We start from the raw sequence: 24735 nt of genomic DNA, 5'->3' as shown, positions 1-24735 counted from the left end.
TGATCTACAGCTGTAGATAAGAATATTTGCAAAATTATGTGAAATTCAGTTTTTCATAACTGTTGGATCAGATCCAAGCCAGGTGAAATGGACTTTTCGTATCTAAATATTAAGGGCCCTGTTTACTAGGCTGTGCTAGAGGTGCACCAGCATTTTTAGTGTGCTAAGCATTAGTGTACGCTATAGGTGCCTACATGGTTAGCATGTGCTAAAAACGCTAGTGCACCTTAGTAACCAGGGACCAGGGGCGGAATGACCATTCGGGCAACCGAGCAATGCCCAAGGGCCTAGAGTCTAGGGGGCCCAAAGGCTCTGCCCGGGTGCCCACCGCACACTACAGCTCTCTCTGGTCCTACCTTTAAAGGCGTGCCGCTGGTGATCTAGTGGCCTCTGCAGGGGAGGGGGGAACATGTTCTTTCCTGTTGTGCTGCTGCTATTCCCCCTGCCCAGCACTGCCGTACTTTAAAAATTGCGGCCCAGACTCCCTGCAGAAGTCTCTCTAGACTGTCAAGACCCGCGAGGCTACCACGCGAAAATGGACCAAAAAATAAAATGTCCAAATCACAAAGCCTTCTATTTTCGAAAACAAAACATGGATGTTTTTCTTTTTTGAAAATGACCTTCTTTGCTATTCAGATTTTGGACATTTTTTGCAAAACGTCCAAAGTTAGACTAAGACGTCATATTGAAAACATCACATCACTGTATATTGAATAAGATGTAATGGGTGAGTACCATTAAGTAAGTAAATAATATTCATGAGTTTTAATTTTCCTTTAGCATGTGTTTCAATATGTATTCCAGTTGATATTTAAAGTGATTTTAAGCAGGCAGGAGAGGCTCCTACCTGGTTAAATCGCTTGTGGTTGCCTAACTGCTGATATTCAGGTCAGGGACAGTACAGGAGGCAGAGTTGGAGAGGAGCTGCAGTTACACGATTGCTAGCAATCCTAATATGCCCAACTAGCTTATGTAGGTGTCAGCACTGAATATCAGTCAGCATCTGCATAACTTCTGGGTACTGGCCTGAAGCTTTCTGATACCCTCTCCCTCCTACCCATCCTCAAAACATCAACAGGCCTTCCTCCCTCCATCCCACCCCTGAAACATTATCAACCCTCCCCTTCCGATCCTTCCCTCTTTTGTTCCTTCCTAGGAACATCCCCCGCCCTTCTCGAACATCACCAAATTCCCTCTCCCTCCTGGAACATTACCAAATTCCCCTTCCCCTTCCCTCCAAGCACCTGGGTCTAGGTATCCAGTTCCTGTGGTCTAGTAGTAGAATGGGCAGAAGCAGTGCTCAGTTGCTCCTGCCTATCACTGCTGTACCTTCAAAATGGCTGCCACAACCTTTAGTGGCAGCCTTGTAATACTTTGTAGTACCAAGAGACTGCCACAAGAGGTCACAGCTGCCATTTTGAGGGCACATCCACATCGTTCCTGTTCATTCCTCCACTGGATTGCCAAAGGGTTGCCAACTTTTTGGTAAAGTAAAACCTAAAACTGGTTCAAATCCCACTGCTGCTCCTTGTGATCTTGGGCAAGTCACTTAACCCTCCATTGCCTCAGGTACAAACTTAGATTGTGAGCTCTCCTGGGACAGAGAAATATCCAGAGAACCTGAATGTAACTCACCTTGAGCTACTACTGAAAAAGGTGTGAGCAAAAATCTAAATAAATAAATAACACCTGCCTTGCCCCACGTCCCTCCCTTGCCCCACCCCAAGCCCCTCACCTAGTCCCTTGTCATACCAACTGTTGTACCTTTCTCCACCCCACTACTCTACAACCAACTGTCCACACTACGATTGCCATCTCAAAAAAACTGCCATGTGTACGTACATTCTATGATTATTTCACATACTTGACATAACAGAAACAGTGCTCCAGTAACCGAACCCTGCAAAAAACAAACATATTCCACACATATATAGAAAACCTGGCATAATAAAACAGCACTAATGTCCAGCACTCAAATAGCAACAACCCTACCTATGAAAAAACAGCACCTTTGAATGCTAATATAGTCTCTAATGGAAAATCAGACTGTTGCAGATTCCTACCTAGAAACTAAACAGTTACAGAATATCTCACAGAAAGTACATACTAACAGAACACTTCACCTTGGCCATATGCACAAAACATGACAGACTCTCAACAAATCTATAACAAGGGACCACACATCAGTAATAGAGATATGAAAGCAAACAACTAAACAAGAAACATCTGGAAGTCAGATTTTGCATGTATAGCAATAGTAGAGAAATAAAAACTGAAATAAAAGAATATTTACCAAAGCAAATTCCAATTTACTAAATTCAGAACTATATATATATATATATATATATATATATATATATATATATATATATATATATATAGGATTTGCGATACAAGACATATGAGGAGAGACTTGCTGACCTGAATATGTATATTCTGGAGGAAAGGAGAAACAGGGGTGATATGATACAGACGTTCAAATATTTGAAAGGTATTAATCCGCAAACGAACTTTTTCCAGAGATGCGAAGGCGGTAGAACGAGAGGACATGAAATGAGATTGAAGGGGGGCAGACTCAAGAAAAATGTCAGGAAGTATTTTTTCACGGAGAGAGTAGTGGATGCTTGGAATGCCCTCCCGCGGGAGGTGGTGGAGATGAAAACGGTAACGGAATTCAAACATGCGTGGGATAAACGTAAAGGAATCCTGTTCAGAAGGAATGGATCCTCAGGAGCTTAGCCGAGATTGGGTGGCAGAGCCGGTAGTGGGAGGCAGGGATAGTGCTGGGCAGACTTATACGGTCTGTGCCAGAGCCGGTGGTGGTTGGGAGGCGTGGATAGTGCTGGGCAGACTTATACGGTCTGTGCCAGAACCGGTGGTGGGAGGCGGTGCTGGTGGTTGGGGGGTGGGGATAGTGCTGGGCAGACTTATACGGTCTGTGCCCTGAAAAAGACAGGTGCAAATCAAGGTAAGGTATACACAAAAAGTGGCACATATGAGTTTATCTTGTTGGGCAGACTGGATGGACCGTGCAGGTCTTTTTCTGCCATCATCTACTATGTTACTATATATATTGCTTTTATCTTTGTTGTCTGAGCATTTTCTTTCTCCATTTGCTTTAGTCTCTTGCAGGGTCTCCTGTCCATTTCACATGTCTTCTCTCTTCACATCCACTACACATATTCCCTCTGTATCCCTTATCTGTCTTATCCTCTGTGTCCCTCTCCCTATCCTCCTTACACATTCCTCATCTCAGTTTCCCTATCAATCCCTCCTCATATCCAGCATTGCACCTCTGTGTCCCTATTCCTAGGCTTCCTACATGCCTAGCAACATTTCTCTGTGTCCCCTCTCTCTTCCCCTTCTAAGGCGCCAACATCTCTCCCTCTCTTTCCTCTTCCCACCCTTGCAGTCCAGGATCTTTCTCTCTCTTTTTCTCCCTCCTTCTCTTAGTCCAGCATCTCTCCCTCTCCCCCCATACCAACTCTTTCTCTTTTTCCTTCCCACTTCCCCCACTGCTTGTCCAGCATCTTTCTCTCTCTACACTCTGGTCTCTCACTCTCATTCCTCCGCCCCCCCCCCCGAGTCCAGCATCTCTCTCCCTTTCTTCCCCTCTTCATTTCTTTAACACTGCTCCCATATGTTTCTCAAAATCTGGTTTTAAAAAGATTTGGACAAGTTCCTGGAGGAAAAGTCCATAGTCTGCTATTCAGACGGACATGGGGAAGCTAGTGCTTGCCCTGGGATCGGCAGCATGGAATGTTGCTATTATTTAGGTTTCTACCAGGTACTTGTGATCTGGATTGGCTACTGCTGGAAGCAGGATACTGGGCTAGATGGACCACTGGTCTGACCCAGTATGGCGATTCTTATGTTCTTATGTTATGTTCATCTAGGCACCCAGCTTTGGTGCCCAGTTATAGAATTGCCCCTTAAGTGAAAGAGGATGCAGTCTTCTTAGTGTGTGCACTATCCCCCAAATTCTATATATGGAGCTCAAAATTATGCATGTGCCCAATTTGCAAGAACAATTTAATTGAATAATAAACCAATTAGCACCAATAATTGGGCACTAACAATTAATTATTGGCATTAATTGGCAATAATTTGGATATTCTGTAAAGATGTGTTTGTCATTTTTTAAGCTTGGACATGTAAAGGGAGTATGGCCATGGGAGGGGCATGGGTGAGTCAGGGGCGTTCCTAGAATTTGTTTGCAGTGTTATAGAATATGACAGATCTTCACCTAATTTAAGCGTGAAAATTTACACCTGGTTTCATTTGCCATAAATCCTTGCACCCAACATTGGACACTGATCCCTTCACTCAGTGTTGTTCTATAAACGGTGCCCAACTCAAAGCACTGTTTATAGAATAGCTCTTAGCACTCATCTTTTTCCGTACCAAAATTTGGGTAACGTTTACTAATTTTAGCCCTATGTGCAAAGAGTGTGCACTCCTTTTAAAGAGTGTACACTGTCTTCCAAAAGTGCATGCATTCAATTTAAGATCCTAACTCTCACTCATAAGTTCTGCATTCCAGCACACCTGCCTACCTTTCATCTCTTGTTCTTCCCTATTGCCCTTCACAAGCCCTTCGATTGGCGTCTTCAAATCCCTACTGTTCTTCAGGTGTATTATGAAATCCACAAGAAACAGAACTTTTCTCTGTACAGCAGCCTCACTCTGGAACACTCCTTCAATCACTTAGGGCCTTATTTACTAAGATGTGCTAGCGTTTTTAGCACATGCTAAAATTTAGCATGCGCTAATGCTAGAAACACCCATATATTCCTGTAGGTGTCTCTAGCATTAGCAAGCGCTAATTTTTACCATGCACTAAAAATGCTAGTGCACCTACAGCATGGCTTAGTAAACAGGGCCCTTAGACTCAGAGATGGGGGCATTATTTTTAAAAAGTGCTTAAGTAAAAGTACTGGCTTCAAAAGTAGTAAAGTAAAAGTAGAACATCTTATCCAAAAAATAATACTCAAGTAAAAGTAATAAAGTATAGCTCTTAAAACTACTTTTTTTACTACAAAGTAAAAAGTATTCTTAACAAGTTGGACCACAAGAATCTAGTATTTATTTATTTATTTATTGCATTTGTATCCCACATTTTCTCACCTCTTTGCAGGCTTAATGTGGCTTACAATACATCATGAGTAATGGAAATAAACTTCCAGGGGGGTCACACAAGGTCCTTCTTAAAAAAAACAACAACCTGAGCATTGCAATGGGCAGAAGAACATTAATACACCTATTGGAAAACATAATAAGCTGAATTAGTTCAGATCAGTCCTACACAGACACTTGATGCTAACACAATATCTGGCTTTTTTTCATCTCATGAAGTATAGAATAAGTAACTACAAACCAATAATAGAAATATGTAGACAGAAATTAAACTGAAACCCCAAAAAGCCATACTCTGAATACAGTGCAAAACCAAAGAAACAGAAACAATGACACATCTCTTTGTACCATGCAAAATATAAAGAGAGCAGATGTTGATTTCAAAACCTTACATATTCCAATTGCTACATTAAAAATTAACAAATAGGGGGGGGGTCACGTGATGCTTTAGAGCAAGGCAGACGTGGTGCCGAGTTCTCCTGGGCCCCGACTCGAATTAATCTCCAATAAACCCTGCAAACTGCGGAGAAAGATTGCTGACTTGTGGGAATAGCGACAGCGCATCGCATGGAAAAATTTTTGAGTGCTTCAAAAGCAACAATGGCGCCAAAAAGCACCTAAAAAAGATAAGGAGAAGCCGAAGATGGCTGGCGGAGTGGAAGAGAGCCCGCCACAATCTGACTCCATGGTGTTCTCAGAAGAGCAGCTGCATCAAATAGCAAGTACTGTGGGAGCAGTGATCGAGCCGATCCAGATAAAATTTGATAAAGTTTTTGCCCAGCTGACGACGCTGGAAGAACTTTTAACAGATACAGTGAGGAGAACTGGAGAGATAGAGCAGCGGATTGTGGTAATGGAGGAGGCACTACCCCCTGCTTTGCAGCAAATGAAAGCGTTAGAGACCAAAACAGGATCTCTAGCCGAAAAACTTGATGAACTTGAAAACAGGTCTCGTCGGGCAAACTTGAGAATAATAGACTTACCGGAATCCGTGGGAGCCTCAGTACTATCGTCGGTGTTAGAGAAATGGCTGTCGCAGGAGTTTGCGTTGTCCGACCACGTGGGGCCCTTATGTTTGGAGAGGGCTCACCGCATAGGCCGACAGCAAGATGGCTGACGCAGCCCGCGAACTTTGATTTTAAAGGTTCATAATTACATCCACAAGGAAGAGATTTTAAGAGGATATCGACAAAAACGGAACGAGACTAAGTTTGATGGTCATCAAATTCTCATCTTCCAAGACTACTCTGCAGCCTTACAAGAAAAGAGGAAGTTGTATTCTCCACACTGCAAACTCTTGCACGAGCTAAATACTCAGTTCATGCTGGCATACCCAGCGATATTAAAAGTTAAAGAGCATGGACAATGGAAAGTTTTGGGATCTCCTGAAGAAGCAAAGAAATATGTACAACAACTGGAACAGAGAGAAAGGGAAACCGCTGGTAATGATTGACTGGATTGCTGTATACATGAATGTACTTGACTAAAGCTGTGGCATTAAGCATTGTTGTCTGATATGCAGAGTTGTTATATTGGTTTAAAAAGTTAGAACATAGGAGTTGGGGACCGGGAGACTAGGAAACCCCTAGGACCCACAGTAAATGGGCAGTTTTCATGAGGGCTGGAGGGGTGAAGAAGGGGGGATCCAAGGGGGAGGGGGGAGGGGGCAGGGGGAGAGAAGGGAAGGGGGGAAGGGAACAGGAGGGGAGAGAGAAGGAAAAGGAGGGGAGAGGGAGGGTGGAGGGGGGGTTATGGGTTGGGAAAAGTGCAAGATGATATTGAACTTGAGTATTGCTATTCTTGCTGGTCCAATTGGTATCAATCTTTCTCCGAGGACAAGCAGGCTGCTTGTTCTCACGACTGGGTGACGTCCGCGGCAGCCCCCACCAACCGGAAAAAGCTTCGCGGGACGGTCGGCACGCAGGGCACGCCCACCGCGCATGCGCGGCCGTCTTCCCGCCCGTGCGCGACCGCTCCCGCCAGTTCCTTTTTTTCCGCGTCTGGAGAGAGTCGTGCCTTCGCCGCTCTCTCTGTTTCAGCCGCCGGAAAGCCGTTCGCGTTTACGCGACTCGTCTATTTTCTTAGTTTATTAGTTTATTAGTACCGCGTGCTCCGGTTTTCCTTTTTCAAAAAAAAAAAAAAAAAAAGTGAGGAGCACGCGCTCCTTTTTCCCTCGTTTCTAGCGGGGGCGCTGCGTTGCGGCCTAGTGGCTGCACGGTCGATTTTCTTTTCCGAGGTGCGATTTCCGCCACCATCGACGACTTTAACTTTGCCGACGTGATTTTTCCGTCGATGTCCTCGAAGGTCCTGAGTGGATTTAAAAAGTGTGGTGGGTGCGGCCGGCCAATCTCGCAGACCGACACCCACGCTTGGTGCCTCCAGTGCCTCGGGCCGGAGCACAATATCAAGTCGTGTTCTCTGTGTCTCGGTCTCCGGAAACGGACTCAGGTTGCGAGGCAAGTTCTACGGGACCGTCTTTTTGGAACTTGCGCTGGCCCCTCGACGTCGACCTCGACGGCATCGGTATCGACGCCCGGTCCTTCGGTACCGGTATCGATGCCCGAGAAATTGGCACCGATGGCATCGACCCCAGGAGAACAGGTCCCGTCGGCCCGCCGGTCCTCCGGTGAGGGTAGAGGTGAGAGGCCGCGTGGGCAGTCGGCCCCGGTCACTCCCTCAGCCCGTGGCCCACGGGACCAAACCCTGTCTGACCCGGTTCCTCGAGACCGAGGGGGATCGTCCTCCTCCTCCTCCATACCACCCGGCACCGGTGACGGGCATCGCAAGAAGACTAAGAAGCACTGTCACCGGTCGCCCTCGATGCATCCGAACATCGGAGAGGAGCCGACGCCGAAGCGTCCGCGTCGGGAGGAGAGGTCCCCGTCGGTTGTGGAGGTACCGACGTGACAGGGTCCCGGCACTTCGGTGCCGTCTCCTGGCCCCCACCAGATCCTGGCACCGACACCTCTACCGGCCCCACCGCCTTTCCCGGCAGCGGGCCTGGACGAGTGCCTCAGAGCCATCCTTCCAGGGATCCTGGAAGGGCTGATGCGCCAGGCTGTGCCGGCGCCGGGGGTGCTTGCGCCCTCGGCGCCGATGACTGTGGCGCCGGCGAGCTCTAGCCCGGTGCCGAGGCCGTCGACACCGCCGCCGCTTGCGGCGCCGGTCTCGACCGCCACGCAGGTGGAGTCGACGTCGATGGAGGGAGCTTCGTCCCCGCCGGCGCGGGAGTCCACCGCTCGATGACACCGAGGCCTCGGTGCCTCGACGTCGAGCCGGGCCCGGTTCAGGACACAGCTACGGGAGCTTATGTCTGATACCGAGGATGAGGCCTCGTGGGGGGAAGAGGAGGACCCTAGATATTTCTCCTCAGAGGAGTCTACGGGCCTTCCCTCGGACCCCACGCCTTCACCGGAGAGGAAGCTCTCGCCTCCTGAGAGTCTCTCCTTTGCCTCCTTTGTGCGGGATATGTCTATTTGCATTCCCCTCCCCGTGGTCTCTGTGGATGAGCCGAGGGCTGAGATGCTCGAGGTCCTCGACTATCCATCACCACCTAGAGAGTCCTCCACGGTACCGCTGCACAATGTCCTCAAGGAGACACTGCTTCGGAACTGGATGCGACCATTAACTAATCCCACCATTCCCAAGAAAGCAGAGTCCCAATACAGGATCCACTCTGACCCAGAGTTAATGCGGCCACAATTGCCCCATGACTCGGCGGTCGTGGATTCTGCTCTCAAGAGGGCACGGAGTTTGAGGGATACCGCCTCAGCGCCCCCGGGGCGGGAGTCTCGCACTCTGGACTCGTTTGGGAGGAAGGCCTACCAATCCTCCATGCTCGTGACCCGCATCCAGTCATACCAGCTCTATACGAGCATTCACATGCGGAACAATGTGAAGCAACTGGCGGACCTGGTCGATAAGCTCCCGCCGGAGCAGTCCAGGCCTTATCAGGAGGTGGTCAGGCAGCTGAAGGCGTGCAGAAAGTTCCTGTCCAGGGGTATCTATGACACCTGTGACGTGGCATCTCGTGCTGCGGCCCAAGGTATAGTGATGCGCAGGCTCTCATGGCTGCGTGCCTCTGACCTGGACAACCGCACCCAGCAGAGACTGGCCGACGTCCCTTGTCGGGGGGATAACATTTTTGGTGAGAAGGTCGAGCAGCTGGTGGACCAACTGCATCAGCGGGAAACCGCCCTCGACAAGCTCTCCCACCGGGCGCCTTCAGCATCCACCTCAGCAGGTGGACGTTTTTCCCGGGCCCGGCAGGCTGCACCCTATTCTTTTGCAAAGCGTAGGTTCAACCAGCCGGCCCGAAGGCCTCGTCAGGCACAGGGACAGCCCCAACGCGCTCGTTCTCGTCAACAGCGTGCGCCTAAGCAGCCCCCTGCGCCTCCACAGCAAAAGCCAGGGACGGGCTTTTGACTGGATCCAAGGGAACATAGCCGCCCTCAAAGTGTCCGTACCGGACGATCTGCCGGTCGGGGGGAGGTTAAAATTTTTTCACCAAAGGTGGCCTCTCATAACCTCCGACCAGTGGGTTCTCCAAATAGTGCGGTGCGGATACGCCCTGAATTTGGCCTCCCTGCCACCAAATTGTCCTCCGGGAGCTCAATCCTTCAGCTCCCATCACAAGCAGGTACTTGCAGAGGAACTCTCCGCCCTTCTCAGCGCCAATGCGGTCGAGCCCGTACCACCCGGGCAGGAAGGGCAGGGATTCTATTCCAGGTACTTCCTTGTGGAAAAGAAAACAGGGGGGATGCGTCCCATCCTAGACCTGAGAGGCCTGAACAAATTCCTGGTCAAAGAAAAGTTCAGGATGCTTTCCTTGGGCACCCTTCTGCCAATGATTCAGAAAAACGATTGGCTATGTTCCCTGGATTTAAAGGATGCATATACTCACATCCCGATACTGCCAGCTCACAGACAGTATCTCAGATTCCGCCTGGGCGCACGGCACTTTCAGTATTGTGTGCTGCCCTTTGGGCTCGCCTTTGCCCCACGAGTGTTTACAAAGTGCCTCGTGGTGGCGGCGTATCTACGCAAGCTGGGAGTGCACGTGTTCCCATATCTCGACGATTGGCTGGTCAAGAACACCTCGGAGGCAGGAGCCTGCCGGCCCATGCAATGCACTACCCAACTCCTGGAGCTGCTGGGGTTTGTGATAAATTACCCAAAGTCCCATCTCCAGCCAACCCAGTCTCTGGAATTCATAGGAGCTCTGCTGAATACCCAGACGGCTCAGGCCTTCCTTCCCGAAGCGAGGGCCAACAACCTCCGGTCCCTGGCTTCGCAGACCAGAGCATCTCAGCAGATCACAGCTCGGCAGATGTTGAGACTTCTGGGTCATATGGCCTCCACAGTGCATGTGACTCCCATGGCTCGTCTTCACATGAGATCTGCTCAATGGACCCTAGCTTCCCAGTGGTTCCAAGCCACCGGGAATCTAGAAGATGTCATCCGCCTCTCCACCAGTTGCCGTACTTCACTGCTCTGGTGGACCATCCGGACCAATTTGACCCTGGGATGTCCATTCCAAATTCCGCAGCCCACGAAAGTGCTGATGACGGATGCATCTCGCCTGGGGTGGGGAGCTCATGTCGATGGGCTCCACACCCAGGGTCTGTGGTCCCTCCAGGAAAAGGATCTGCAGATCAACCTCCTGGAGCTCCGAGCGATCTGGAATGCACTGAAGGCTTTCAGAGACCGGCTGTCCTACCAAATTATTCAAATTCGGACAGACAATCAGGTTGCGATGTATTACACCAACAAGCAGGGGGGCACCGGATCTCGCCCCTTGTGTCAGGAAGCCGTCGGGATGTGGCGTTGGGCCGGCCGGTTCGGCATGCTTCTCCAAGCCACATACCTGGCAGGTGTAAACAACAGTCAGGCCGACAGACTGAGCAGAGTCATGCAACCGCACGAGTGGTCGCTTCATTCCAGAGTGGTACGCAAGATCTTCCAAGAGTGGGGCACCTCCTCGGTGGACCTTTTCGCCTCTCAGACGAACCACAAGCTGCCTCTGTTCTGTTCCAGACTACAGGCCCACGGCAGACTGGCGTCGGATGCCTTTCTCCTCCATTGGGGGACCGGCCTCCTGTATGCTTATCCTCCCATACCTTTGGTGGGGAAGACCTTACTGAAGCTCAAGCAAGACCACGGCACCATGATTCTGATAGCGCCCTTTTGGCCCCGTCAGATCTGGTTCCCTCTTCTTCTGGAGTTGTCCTCAGAAGAACCGTGGAGATTGGAGTGTTTTCCGACTCTCATTTTGCAGAGCGACGGAGCGTTGCTGCACCCCAACCTTCAGTCTCTGGCTCTCACGGCCTGGATGTTGAGGGCGTAGACTTTGCTGCGTTGGGTCTGTCTGAGGGTGTCTCCCGTGTCTTGCTTGCCTCTAGGAAGGATTCCACTAAAAAGAGTTACTTTTTCAAGTGGAGGAGGTTTGTCGTTTGGTGTGAGAGCAAGGCCCTAGAACCTCGTTCTTGCCCTGCACAGAACCTGCTTGAATACCTTCTGCACTTATCGGAGTCTGGCCTCAAGACCAACTCAGTAAGGAATCACCTTAGTGCGATTAGTGCTTACCATTATCGTGTGGAAGGTAAAGCCATCTCTGGAGAGCCTTTAGTCATTCGATTCATGAGAGGCTTGCTTCTGGCAAAGCCCCCTATCAAGCCTCCTACAGTGTCATGGGATCTCAACGTCGTCCTCACCCAGCTGATGAAACCTCCTTTTGAGCCACTGAATACCTGCCATCTGAAGTACTTGACCTGGAAGGTCATTTTCTTGGTGGCAGTTACTTCAGCTCGTAGGGTCAGTGAGCTTCAAGCCCTAGTAGCTCATGCTCCATATACCAAATTTCATCACAACAGGGTAGTGCTCCGCACCCACCCAAAGCTCCTGCCGAAGGTGGTGTCGGAGTTCCATCTTAACCAGTCAATTGTCTTGCCAACATTCTTCCCCAGGCCGCATACCCGCCCTGCTGAACGTCAGTTGCACACATTGGACTGCAAGAGAGCATTGGCCTTCTACTTGGAGCGGACACAGCCCCACAGACAGTCCGCCCAATTGTTTGTTTCTTTCGACCCTAACAGGCTAGGGGTCGCTGTCGGGAAACGCACCATCTCCAATTGGCTAGCAGATTGCATTTCCTTCACTTACGCCCAGGCTGGGCTGGCTCTTGAGGGTCATGTCACGGCTCATAGTGTTAGAGCCATGGCAGCGTCAGTGGCCCACCTGAAGTCAGCCACTATTGAAGAAATTTGCAAAGCTGCGACGTAGTCATCTGTCCACACATTCACATCTCATTACTGCCTCCAGCAGGATACCCGACGCGACAGTCGGTTCGGGCAGTCGGTGCTGCAGAATCTGTTTGGGGTGTAAATCCAACTCCACCCTCCAGGACCCGAATTTATTCTGGTCAGGCTGCACTCTCAGTTAGTTGTTCTTCGTAGGTCAATTTCTGTTATACCCTCGCCGTTGCGAGGTTCAATTGACCTGGGTTCTTGTTTTGAGTGAGCCTGAGAGCTAGGGATACCCCAGTCGTGAGAACAAGCAGCCTGCTTGTCCTCGGAGAAAGTGAATGATACATACCTGTAGCAGGTGTTCTCCGAGGACAGCAGGCTGATTGTTCTCACCTACCCTCCCTCCTCCCCTTTGGAGTTGCGTTTTCATCTTTTTGCTAGTCATTCAACTGGCGGGAGCGGTCGCGCACGGGCGGGAAGATGGCCGCGCATGCACGGTGGGCGTGCCCTGCGTGCCGACCGTCCCACGCTTTTTCCGGTTGGTGGGGGCTGCCTCGGACGTCACCCAGTCGTGAGAACAATCAGCCTGCTGTCCTCGGAGAACACCTGCTACAGGTATGTATCATTCACTACACTGTCAATGCTGTGGTGTGCGGTGGGGGATGCATTCCCTCAGGGCAAGGCTGGGTGCCCTGGGGAGATAGAAGATACAGCTCATATAAGGTTTAGACAGTCAAAGAGCTAGCATGACCTCTAGGAAAGTGCGAATAATCTCCTGGAATGTTGGAGGCATTGCTTCCCCCATTAAGAGAACTAAAATATTGGCGGCTTTGAAACGTCATGGGGTGGGGATAGCATGCCTCCAAGAGACTAGGCTCTCCCAGGAAGAGCATGAGAAATTAAAGAGACACTGGGTGGGTGAGGTGTTCTGCTCCCCTGCAACAGGACGGAGGGGGGGGGGGGGGTGGCCATCTTAATCCATAAAGCTTTGCTATGTCAAGCACAAATGATGTTTAAAGATGGAGATGGAAGGGTGGTAGGGATTAAACTGAATCTACAGGGGAAGGAACTTCATCTAGCATCTATATATGGCCTGAACACCTCTGTACACACTTTTTATGCCCAGCTGTTAGCGCGTTATCAGAGTCACACAAAGCTCCCCTTGATCTTGGTGGGTGACATGAATCAAGTAATGGATGAGGAGCTAGGTAGATCAGGCACTTGTCAGTTGCAGCGGGAGCCAGTCACCTCACTGTTGGAAACTTTCTGCCAGGAACTGGGCCTAGTAGACACATGGAGATTATTGCATGGGGAGGAGAGGGATTACACTCATACCTCTAGAGTGCATCGCACACAGTCTAGAATAGATTACATATTTGCAACCCAAGATCTCTTCCCTAGAGTAATCAGCGCTCAAATCGGCCCGGAAGAGATTTCAGATCACTCGCTCAGCTGGGTAGACCTGGAATCCATGCCATACTTTCAACAGAGGCCGGGATGGCGGTTTCCAGCTTATCTTTACACCTCTAAGGATTTTGCGAGTTTTTTACAAAAGAAATGGGAGGAGTACATAGCCCACAATCAGGCTCATAGTGAAGATTCTGTGTTGTTTTGGTCGGCCGCCAAAGCAGTATTAAGAGGTGAAATAATTGCCTATGTTAGTAAACGCAACCGACAGATCACACAGGTCATAATAGACCTAGAGAGGAAATTGAGGGTGGTAAAAAGGAACTATACTAGAGACCCCACACAGATACAGCATGAGCTATTGGTGTCTACTAGGGCAGCATTAAACAGTTTAATACATGAAAGGACAATGAGATCTCTATTGTACAGGAAATATAAACTCCACAAGTTTGGAGAGAGGGCGGGAGGAATGATGGCTAGATTGGTGAAGGGGGCCCGGAAATCATATTTCATTTCAGCCATACAGAAGCCCACAGGTGGGGTAACCACTAATTTAGAGGAGATTGCACTCACATTTAGAAAACATTTTGCCACTTTGTATGAAAAGGGCCCAGAGGAGGTAGGTCTTTGGGAAGAGATGCAGAGATATTTACAAGTTAAAAGATTGGGGAAGATCCCTATAGATCGACTGGCCCCTTTTAACAATCCGGTAGATGCAAAAGAGTTGCAAAAGGCTATCGGTGCATTAAAACTACACTCTGCTCCGGGGCCGGATGGTCTGTGTGGAGAGTTTTACAAACTGATGAAACCACAGATAATAGGGCCTCTAACTGAATATTTTAATGCCATTGTAGATGCAGGTCATTTTCCACAGCATGCCAACTCGGCGACAATCAGTTTGATTCCAAAAAAAGGTAAAGATCCCTTGCAGCCTAATTCATACAGGCCAATTTCCCTAATAAATGTGGAGGCTAAATTGCTCTCCCAGATTTTGGCTGACCATCTGGCACCCTTGATGCCTTTACTTATCCAGGAAGATCAGAAGGGGTTTGTGCGGGGCCGCCATTCAGTTTTAAATGTCAGGAAACTAATTATGGCTATGCTTCCCGGGGCAGAACCTGAGGTCCGTCGAATGATTGTGAGTCTAGATGCAGAACGAGCATTTGACCAGGTGAACTGGTCCTTTATGTTTGAAATATTAAAGAACATGGGCTTAGAGGGATGGACTTTACAAGCGATAACAACCTTATACACACAACCAAGAGCCGCAGTTAGAGTGAATGGGGTTCGAACGCCAGAGTTTGACATAGGAAGAGGCACGCGACAGGGCTGTCCCCTCTCTCCACTACTCTTTTTGCTGACATTAGAACCCCTTTTAGCCGAGATTCGAATGCGACGGGACATCAGGGGCATACGGGTCTTTGGGAAAGAACTTAAGGTACTTGCATATGCCGATGATGTCCTGCTGCTGTTAGGCGACCCCCAGACTTCTTTAGAGAGTCTCCTCAGAGTTATCAGTGCATATGGCAAGCTATCAGGGTACACGATTAATAAAACAAAGTCACTGGCTTTACCCTTAGATGCTGCAGTTAGAACTACATGGAGGGGCCCTCTCCCCTTACACTGGGAAGAGCATCAGTTTAACTATTTGGGAGTCACTATTCCAATTGATCTGGGGACCCTGTACGATAGGAATGTGCAACCACTTATAGATACAACGAGATGCTTGTTGCAGCTTTGGAGTTCATGCCCGCTATCGCTTATGGGTCGGATAGGCCTCCTAAACATGGTAATAGTCCATAAGTGGCTTTACAAATTTCAGATGTTACCGTTGTATCTGCGACGAAGGGAGGAAAAGATACTAAACAGACTAATACAAAATTTTCTCTGGAATAAAAAAAAGCCTAGACTCCCCATAAATGTGATTCAGAAGCCGAGACCACAAGGGGGGATGGGTTTGCTTAACATACGACACTTAACGGTGGCCTGTGCCATGAGGCACATAAGGGATTGGCTGTTGGAGAGTCAAGATTTTTCTGCAACTCCAATAGAGCTGGCTATGTCCCCCACTGCACACCTGGGCTGGGTGCTTCATGCACCCGGAAGGAAACTAAATAGAGAACTGGGCAGGAACCCTTTAGTTACCTCAGCGACAGCAGCATGGCAATGGCTTTGCAGGTGGCACCATTTTGACTGGAGGGTGACACCTTTTTTGCCATTGCTTCATAATCCAGATTTCCCGGAGGGTACATCGTCTGTGGCTTTTAGCCGCTGGCGGACACTTGGAATAAAGTACATATATCAATTGGTGTCTGAGGAGGGTAAAATCCGGACATTTACAGATTTGTGTCAGGAATTCAAACTAAGGGAGATAGATCGTTTTGCATACTTACAAGTGCAGCATTATATACTGTAATAGCATTGGGCTGGTCTAACTTAAGTGAAGATGTTCAAGATATTTTGAGTACAGACCTGACATTGGGGACACAGGATTCAGTGCCCCTCAAATTCCATCATAGAGCTCTGCAAGATTCCACAGAATATATAGACTTTTGTAGTAGAGCTCAATGCTAGGCCGCAGACTTGCTGTCTGAAGTTACTGGAGAAATTTTGAGCAAGTTTGTATCCTCCATGTGGAAAGTTTCCATCTTCACTCGATATTGGGAGATGCAGTATAAGTTTGCTCTACGACTATATATCTCACCAGCAAGAGCTTCCAAGGCTGGTTATGGTGACTCGGATGCATGCCCTTGGTGTAGCCAGGCCGTGGCTACGCTCGGCCACATGTTTTGGTTTTGCCCGCACACGCTGCAGCTGTGGACCCAAATTTTGGGTGAAATCAAGAGATACTGGGGACGTACAATACAGAGACATCCTTTGCTATTGTTTGGTGAATATAAATGTATTAAGCCAACACTTCCAGGAGTCCTGTCCTTCCTGCAGAGAGCAATATTGATGGGAAAGAGAGTCATCTTATTACACTGGCGAAACACCAGAGCTCCTACTGTACGAACCTGGAGAATACAAATGATAGAACTCCTAAAGCTGGAGAGGTGCGGACTATTAGATTTGTCCTCCAGAGAGGGATTGAGCTTCCAGAGGACATGGGCGAACTTTTGGGATACACTGCAGCCATTAGCGAGGAGTAGAATCTTAAATTGACTTTATCGGAGTTCATGTCATAGTCATAATCGTTATTTGGACCATTTATGCTGTTGGAGGGGAGGGCAAGGGAGGGGATGGAAGGGGGTTTTGGGGATAGGGAAGCAAAGAAGAAGGGGGAGAAATGGAGTAAGAGTGTGTGGGGGGGGGGGGGGGAGACCAGAGGGGGGGGGGATAATAAAAATGTGGAGCATTTCACGATTTATGAATATGTTGAAGGTAATTGGTATTCATATTGTTACTTTGCAGTGTTATTTGTATGTTACCTTTTCTGCTAATAAAACAGAATTAAATATAAAAAAAATTAACAAATAAAACAAAAACAGAAAATAAGGTGATACCTTTTTATTGGGACTAACTTATTATATTTATTGATTTGTTTTTGGAGATGAAAACCTCCTTCCTTAAGTTAGGACAAGCATATTATTACAGCAGTATACTGTCCCAACCCAAAGAAGCAGGATTTGGTCTCCAAAAGTTAGTCAAACTATATATAGTCCAATATAAAGTTGCCACCTTATTTCTTTTTCTTTTATTTATAATCTATTAATTTTTAAAGTGGACTAACATGGCTACTGCATTACTTCATCCCAGAGCGCCCTTTATAGAATAATTCTGAGCGCTGATTTTTCAGCACCATATACTGAATCTGGCCCAAAATTGGCTTCTTGGCATTTAGCACATGCTAATTCTGTTATCATACACTAAGCTCTAGTAAAAGGGTCCTTAGTACCTGCAATAAGCCTTGTAGCCATGTTCTGAAGAAGCTGTAACTTCTTCAACTGATATTATGCAGACTCATGTACAAAGCATTAAAGTAGTCCAACCTGGAGGTAACCCAGCCATGTACCAAAGTAGCCAAATCTGACAGTTCAAAATGAGTTGTCATCGAAGCCCATTCCAGCCTCAATCCTGATGTCTTTTTGCCATTTATGGAACCCAGTCATCGAGGTCTGCCCAGCATTGGTCTTACTTCCCAACCTTGGAAGCTGCCGTCAAAGCTCACTCCTGTTATGAGGTCATTTTAAATTTTGCTGTAATTAGATTCCATCCCTTTTCTAAACGTTCCTCTGTATTTATCGCATACATTCTTGAATTCTGTCACTGTTGGAGTGTTGAGACCGTTCTTTGCTCCCTATCACCGTCAATTGTTTTTGCTTACAAATACGTCAAAAGGAGCATGGTAGATCATTGCACCAGTTATCATTTTTAGGGAATGAGGTAGTAACACTATAACATAATAAGAACACAAGCCAACCTTAGCTTGGGCTTCATGTATGAATTAGGACATAATCAGATTTTCTTTCACCTCCAATTCCTATCAAATTAGACCTACTGCAGCCATAGTGGTTCTTTTACAGTCTGCTTCACTAGATAATACATGTATCTTTGTGGGTCTCCCTTTATGCTTTTGCTGCACATTATTGCTTGGACCAGGGGTGGACTGAGAGTGGTCTGGGCCCCTGGGCACTGAGGGTAGTCTGGGCCCCTGGGCACTGAGGGTAGTCTGGGCCCCCTCCTGACCACTGCTTGACACAGCCCCTACTGCCACGCTGCTGCCCCCTACCGCCACAGCTGCTGCCCCCGCTGCCCTGGTCCTACCTGAAGGACCCTGATGGTCTAGTGGTCTCTGCGGGGGGGGGGGGGGGGGGAGAGGAGTATGTGCTTTCCTGTGCATTGTGGTGCTGCTATTCCCCTGCCTGCTGGCGCTGCTGTGATTTCAAAATGGCAGCCGAGACTACCCGCGGTAATCTCGCAGGTCTCGAAAGTCTCACGAGACTTCCGCATGGAATTTCAGCCACCATTTTTAAAGTACGGCGGTGCTGGGGAGGGGGAATAGCAGCAGCACAATGGCAGGAATGAACATGTTCCCCCCCACTGGAATGAACATGCTCCCCCCCACTGGTTGAAGGATAGGAAACACTGGTTGAAGGATAGGAAACAGAGAGTGGGGTTAAATGGGCAGTATTCACAATGGAGAAGGGTAGTTAGTGGGGTTCCTCAGGGGTCCGTGCTAGGACCGCTGCTTTTTAATATATTTATAAATGATTTAGAGATGGGAGTAACTAGCGAGGTAATTAAATTTACTGATGACACAAAGTTATTCAAAGTCGTTAAATCGCGACAGGATTGTGAAAAATTACAAGAGGACCTTACGAGACTGGGAGACTGGGCGGCTAAATGGCAGATGATGTTTAATGTGAGCAAGTGCAAGGTGATGCATGTGGGAAAAAAGAACCCGAATTATACCTACGTCATGCAAGGTTCCACGTTAGGAGTTACAGACCAAGAAAGGGATCTGGGTGTCGTCGTCGATAACACACTGAAACCTTCTGCTCAGTGTGCTGCTGCAGCTAAGAAAGCGAATAGAATGTTGGGTATTATCAGGAAAGGTATGGAAAACAGGTGTGAGGATGTTATAATGCCGTTGTATCGCTCCATGGTGCGACCGCACCTTGAGTATTGTGTTCAATTCTGGTCGCCGCATCTCAAGAAAGATATAGTAGAATTGGAAAAGGTGCAGCGAAGGGCGACTAAAATGATAGCGGGGATGGGTCGACTTCCCTATGAAGAAAGACTAAGGAGGCTAGGGCTATACAGCTTGGAGAAGAGACGGCTGAGGGGAGACATGATAGAGGTATATAAAATAATGAGTGGAGTGGAACAGGTGGATGTGAAGCGTCTGTTCACGCTTTCCAAAAATACTAGGACTAGGGGACATGCGATGAAACTACAGTGTAGTAAATTTAAAACAAATCGTAGAAAATTTTTCTTCACCCAACGTGTAATTAAACTCTGGAATTCGTTGCCGGAGAAAGTGGTGAAGGCGGTTAGCTTAGCAGAGTTTAAAAAGGGGTTGGACGGTTTCCTAAAGGACAAGTCCATAAACCGCTACTAAACGGACTTGGAAAACTCAAAAATTCCAGGAATAACATGTATAGAATGTTTGTACGTTTGGGAAGCTTGCCAGGTGCCCTTGGCCTGGATTGGCCGCTGTCGTGGACAGGATGCTGGGCTCGATGGACCCTTGGTCTTTTCCCAGTATGGCATTACTTATGTACTTATGTTCCCCCCCATGTGTCCCCCCCCCCCCCCCCCCCGCAGAGGCCACTAGATCACCAGTAGCGCGCCTTTAAAGATAGGACCGGGGAGGGTTGTAGTGTGTGGCGGGCATCCGGACAGAGCCTCTGGGCCCCCTAGAGCTTCTGGGCCCTCAGGCACTGCCTGGTTGCCCGAATGGTCAGACCACCCCTGGTTTGGACAAAGCTTCAAGCAAGCAGAGTGCTTTTTGTGGCTAATCTGTCACTAAGTTGTCACTCTTATGCTTGACTGTGTAGGCTTTTCAGAAGCCAAAAGCAATTCAAGTTCAAGCAGCCCTAAGCTTAGGAATCACCTATTTGTGTGCTTATCTCAGTCCTGTTTATCGACAAAAAATGCAATGCTGCATGCTTTAAAAAAGCACACAATCCCACCCACCTCCCCAAGAGCGGTTTTCTTTCTACTGCTTTTGAACTAACTCGCACATCCAACATATAACAAATTTCTTAGTAAGCAAAGTAACCTGATTCTAAAAGGAAAGATTGCTATCTAGCACAACTCCCGGGATTTTTATGTCGGTTTCTAAAGGAAAACAGACTCCATTAACTGTCACTGTCTGACAAAAAGCAGTCTGTTTTGAGGGATAAAATAGGAAAAATTTAGTTTTTCTAAATTCACTTTTAACCTATGTGCAACCACCCATCTGTCAACTATATTAAGACTATGTTCAGCCTTGGAGCAATATCAAACACAGTATCCTCTATCAGCAGCTTTAATGTGATGTCATCTGCATAAATAAAATATTGTACTGCATGCTTTTCCAACTCCTTCCTCAATGATGTCACCTAAAATAGGTGACAAGGGGGAACCCAGTGGTTCCCCACATTTAGGGGTCCTTTTACTAAGCTACACCACAAAATGGCCTGCGCTGGTGTAGATGTGTGTATTTAGCCTTTTTTGGGGGGGCTGAAAATGGATGTGCAGTAAAATAAAAATTGGTGTGCGTCCATTTTGGACCTGAGACCTTACTGCCACCCATTTACCTAGTGGTAAATTCTCATGCGTTAACTGGGCGGTAATGGCCTACACGTGTACAATGCCGATTAGTGCCCTGTTAGTGCCGCACACTGGAAATTTCCAAACCTAGTGGACACGTGTAAAAAATGAAATTACAACCTGGGCCTTGCTGTAGCCAGATGGGGGAAGTAAACGTATCCATTCTTACACTATCAGGCTTATTTTTGAAAGAGAAGGGCGCCCATCTTTCAACACAAATCGCAAGATGGGCATCCTTCTCACAGGGTCACCCAAATCGGCATAATCAAAGCTGATTTTGGGCGTCCTCAACTGCTTTCCGTCGCGGGGATGACCAAAGTTTATGGGGGCATGTCAGAAGTGTAGCGAAGGCTGGGGCGTGCATAACACATGGGCGTTCTCGACCGAAAATGGAAAAAAGAAGGGCGTCCCTAATGAACACTTGGACGACTTTACTTGGTCCTTTTTTTCTTACGACCAAGCCACAAAAATGTGCCCTAAATGACCAGATGACCACCAGAGGGAATCGGGGATGACCTCCCCTTACTCCTCCCACCCTCAAAACAAATTTTTAAAAATATTTTTTCCAGCCTCTATGCCAACCTCAAATAGCATACCCAGCTCCATGACAGCAGTATGCAGGTCCCTGGAGCAGTTTTAGTGGGTGCAGAGCACTTCAGGCAGGCAGACTCAGGCCTATCCTCCCCTACCTGTTACACTTGTGGTGGTAAATGTGAGCCCTTCAAAACCCACCCGAAACCCACTGTACCCACATGTAGGTGCCCCCTTCACCCATAAGGGCTATGGTAGTGGTGTACAGTTGTGGGGAGTAGGTTTTGGGGGGCTCAGCACACAAGGTAAGGGAGCAATTTGTGAAGTCCACTGCAGTGCCCCCCAGGGTGCCCGGTTGGTGTCTTGGCATGTCAGGGGGACCAGTGCACTACGAATGCTGGCTCCTTCCATGACCAAATGGCTTGGATTTGGTCGTTTCTGAGATGGGCGTCCTCTGTTTCCATTATGGCCGAAAATCAGGGGCAACCATCTCTAAGGACGACCATCTCTAAGGTCGACCTAAATTTCGCGATTTGGGCATCCCCAACTGTATTATCGACACGAAAGATGGACGCCCATCTTCTTTTGATAATATGGGTTTCCCCACCCCTTCGCCAGGACGTTCTGCGAGGACATCCTCAGGAAAACTTGGGTGCCCCTTTCGATTATGCCCCTCCACAGGTTCTAAGGATAAGACAACCCCTAAACCAATTCAATACAGGTCCCGTAATACCAATTTCTTCTAGCAGATATGAACAATAACATAAAACGCTGCTTCTAAATCAAACTGGATCAGCAGAACCTGAGAACCTGTACTTATCCAGGTTTTCATTTTAGAAACCAATGTATCAAGCGCAGTTTCCGTACTAATTTTTTTTCTAAAACCTGACTGTGATAACTTATAAGCTGCTAAGCAACTACTACCACAAGTACTTTAACAAAGAAAGGAATTGACGCAACTGGTCTATAATTAGAAACTAAAGACAGGGATTCAGACAGGTTCTTAGAAATATGTGTAAGAATGACATGCCCTAGATGACTGGGAAAATTTCCCTGAGCAACGTTTATTTAACAAATGTGTTATCCAAATTACAAAAGTTATAGCTGGGATAGATAGATGGGACAATTATCTAAACTACAATGAGAAGCAGAATACTGTTTAAGTAGTCTATCCTGCTTATAATCGAAATAGAAAAACGCCTATATTGTGACCCAAATCGGGAGATAGACGTTTATCTCACAAAAACGAATAAAGCGGTATAATCGAAAGCCGAATTTGGACGTTTTCAACTGCACTCCGTCGCGGATGCGGACAAAGTTGATGGGGGCGTGTCGAAGGCGTGGTGAAGGCGGAACTGGGGCGTGGTTATCGGCCGATCAGAGATGGGCGCCTTTCGCCGATAATGGAAAAAAAATATGCGTTTTTAGCGAGAATTTAGGGCACTTTTCCTGGACCCTGTTTTTCCACGAATAAGGCCCCAAAAAGTGCCCTAAATGACCAGATGACCACTGGAGGGAATCAGGGATGACCTCCCCTTACTCCCCCAGTGGTCACAAACCCCCTCCCACCACAAAAAATGCCGTTTCACAACTTTTTATTTTCACCCTCAAATGTCATACCCACCTCCCTGGCAGCAGTATGCAGGTCACTGGAGCAGTTATTAGGGGGTGCAGTGGACTTCAGGCAGGTGGACCCAGGCCCATCCCCCCCCCACCTGTTACACTTGTGCTGGTAAATGGAAGCCCTCCAAACCGCCCCCCAAACCCACTGTACCCACATGTAGGTGCCCCCCTTAGGGCTATAGTAATGGTGTAGACTTGTGGGCAGTGGGTTTTGAGGGGGATTTGGGGGGCTCAACACCCAAGGGAAGGGTGCTATGCACCTGGGACCTGTTTTACCTTTTTTTTTTTTTTTGTAAAAGTGCCCCCTAGGGTGCCCGGTTGGTGTCCTGGCATGTGAGGAGGACCAGTGCACTACGAATCCTGGCCCCTCCCACGAATAAATGTCTTGGAGTTATTCGTTTTTGAGCTGGGCGCTTTCGGTTTCCATTATCGCTGAAAAACAAAAACGCCCAGCTCAAAAAAAGATAAACATCCATGTTTTTCAAAAATACAGTTCGGTCCACCCCTTCACGGACCCGTTCTCGGAGATAAACGCCCATGGAGATAGACGTTTTCGTTCGATTATGCCCCTTTATTCGTTTCATCAAGTCCAATTAACTTAAAGGAAGTGACTGTCACCGGGAGTCCCTAATTCACATAAACCTATCTCCTTTCTGTAATCGACTACTATACTCAGTTGTAGAGTTGACAATATTACACACTTTCTCAATTTTAGCTCTAAAAAGTCTGCTCTCTCTTGGGCAGTTGGCATATAATCAGTTCCTGATTGGATCATTTTCATTGTATCATCCAACTGACTGACTATGTTAAAAATCTTTTTTACATTGGGGTTGTTGTTTACTAAAGCTTAGCTTGAGTTATCTGCAGCAGGGCCCATAGGAATAAAATGGGCCCTGCTGCTAAAAACCCAAGCTAAGCTTTAGTAAACAACCCTCTAGGTTCCTTAGTTACAATTTAATTTGAGTAATGTTGTTTCTTTGTAATTCTTATCAATTTTTTATACCTATTAATTTGAATTCTCCAATTCTATTTATCTGCCAATCACGCTCTAACTTTCTGCATTGTTGCTTCATAGGTAAGCAATGTGTCATTAAACCATGGTGCTATTTTATGTCTTTTCTTAATCTTTTTCTTTAAAGGAGCAATCTGATCCATAATTTATTTGTTGCATTTGTATCCCACATTTTCCCACCTATTTGCAGGCTCAATGTGGCTTACACAGTACAGTTAGGCGTTTGCCCAGTCGGTTGATAACAAATACAAAGTTGTATAGTGATCGAATGAGGTATATGTGGGGTTCCAAAGGGATGAAGGTTGTGTGTTGTCCAGTATGATCATTAGTCATGCTGTGCTTTGGGTGAGGAGGTTTACGTAGAATCGTTGGGATAGGCCTTTTTGAAGAGGTTGGTTTTTAGTGATTTCCTGAAGTTCAGGTGGTCATGGATTGTTTTCACAGCTTTTGGGAGGCCATTCCATAGTTGTGTGCTTATGTAGGAGAAGCCGGATGTGTAGGTTGTTTTGTATTTCAGTCCTTTGC

The 24735-nt window shown here is 47.6% G+C and overlaps 1 protein-coding gene across 1 annotated transcript in view; it reads left to right on the top strand.

Moving 5' to 3' along the window:
- ABCC9 (ATP binding cassette subfamily C member 9) overlaps positions 1-24735 on the top strand; it is a 454126-nt gene that overhangs the window by 309377 nt on the left and 120014 nt on the right.

The sequence above is a fragment of the Microcaecilia unicolor genome, chromosome 9 (assembly GCF_901765095.1).
Source record: "Microcaecilia unicolor chromosome 9, aMicUni1.1, whole genome shotgun sequence".
In the NCBI taxonomy this organism is placed as follows: Eukaryota; Metazoa; Chordata; class Amphibia; order Gymnophiona; family Siphonopidae; genus Microcaecilia; species Microcaecilia unicolor.
Note: the sequence above shows the minus strand (reverse complement) of the source record. Positions and strands in the feature narration are given on the sequence as shown.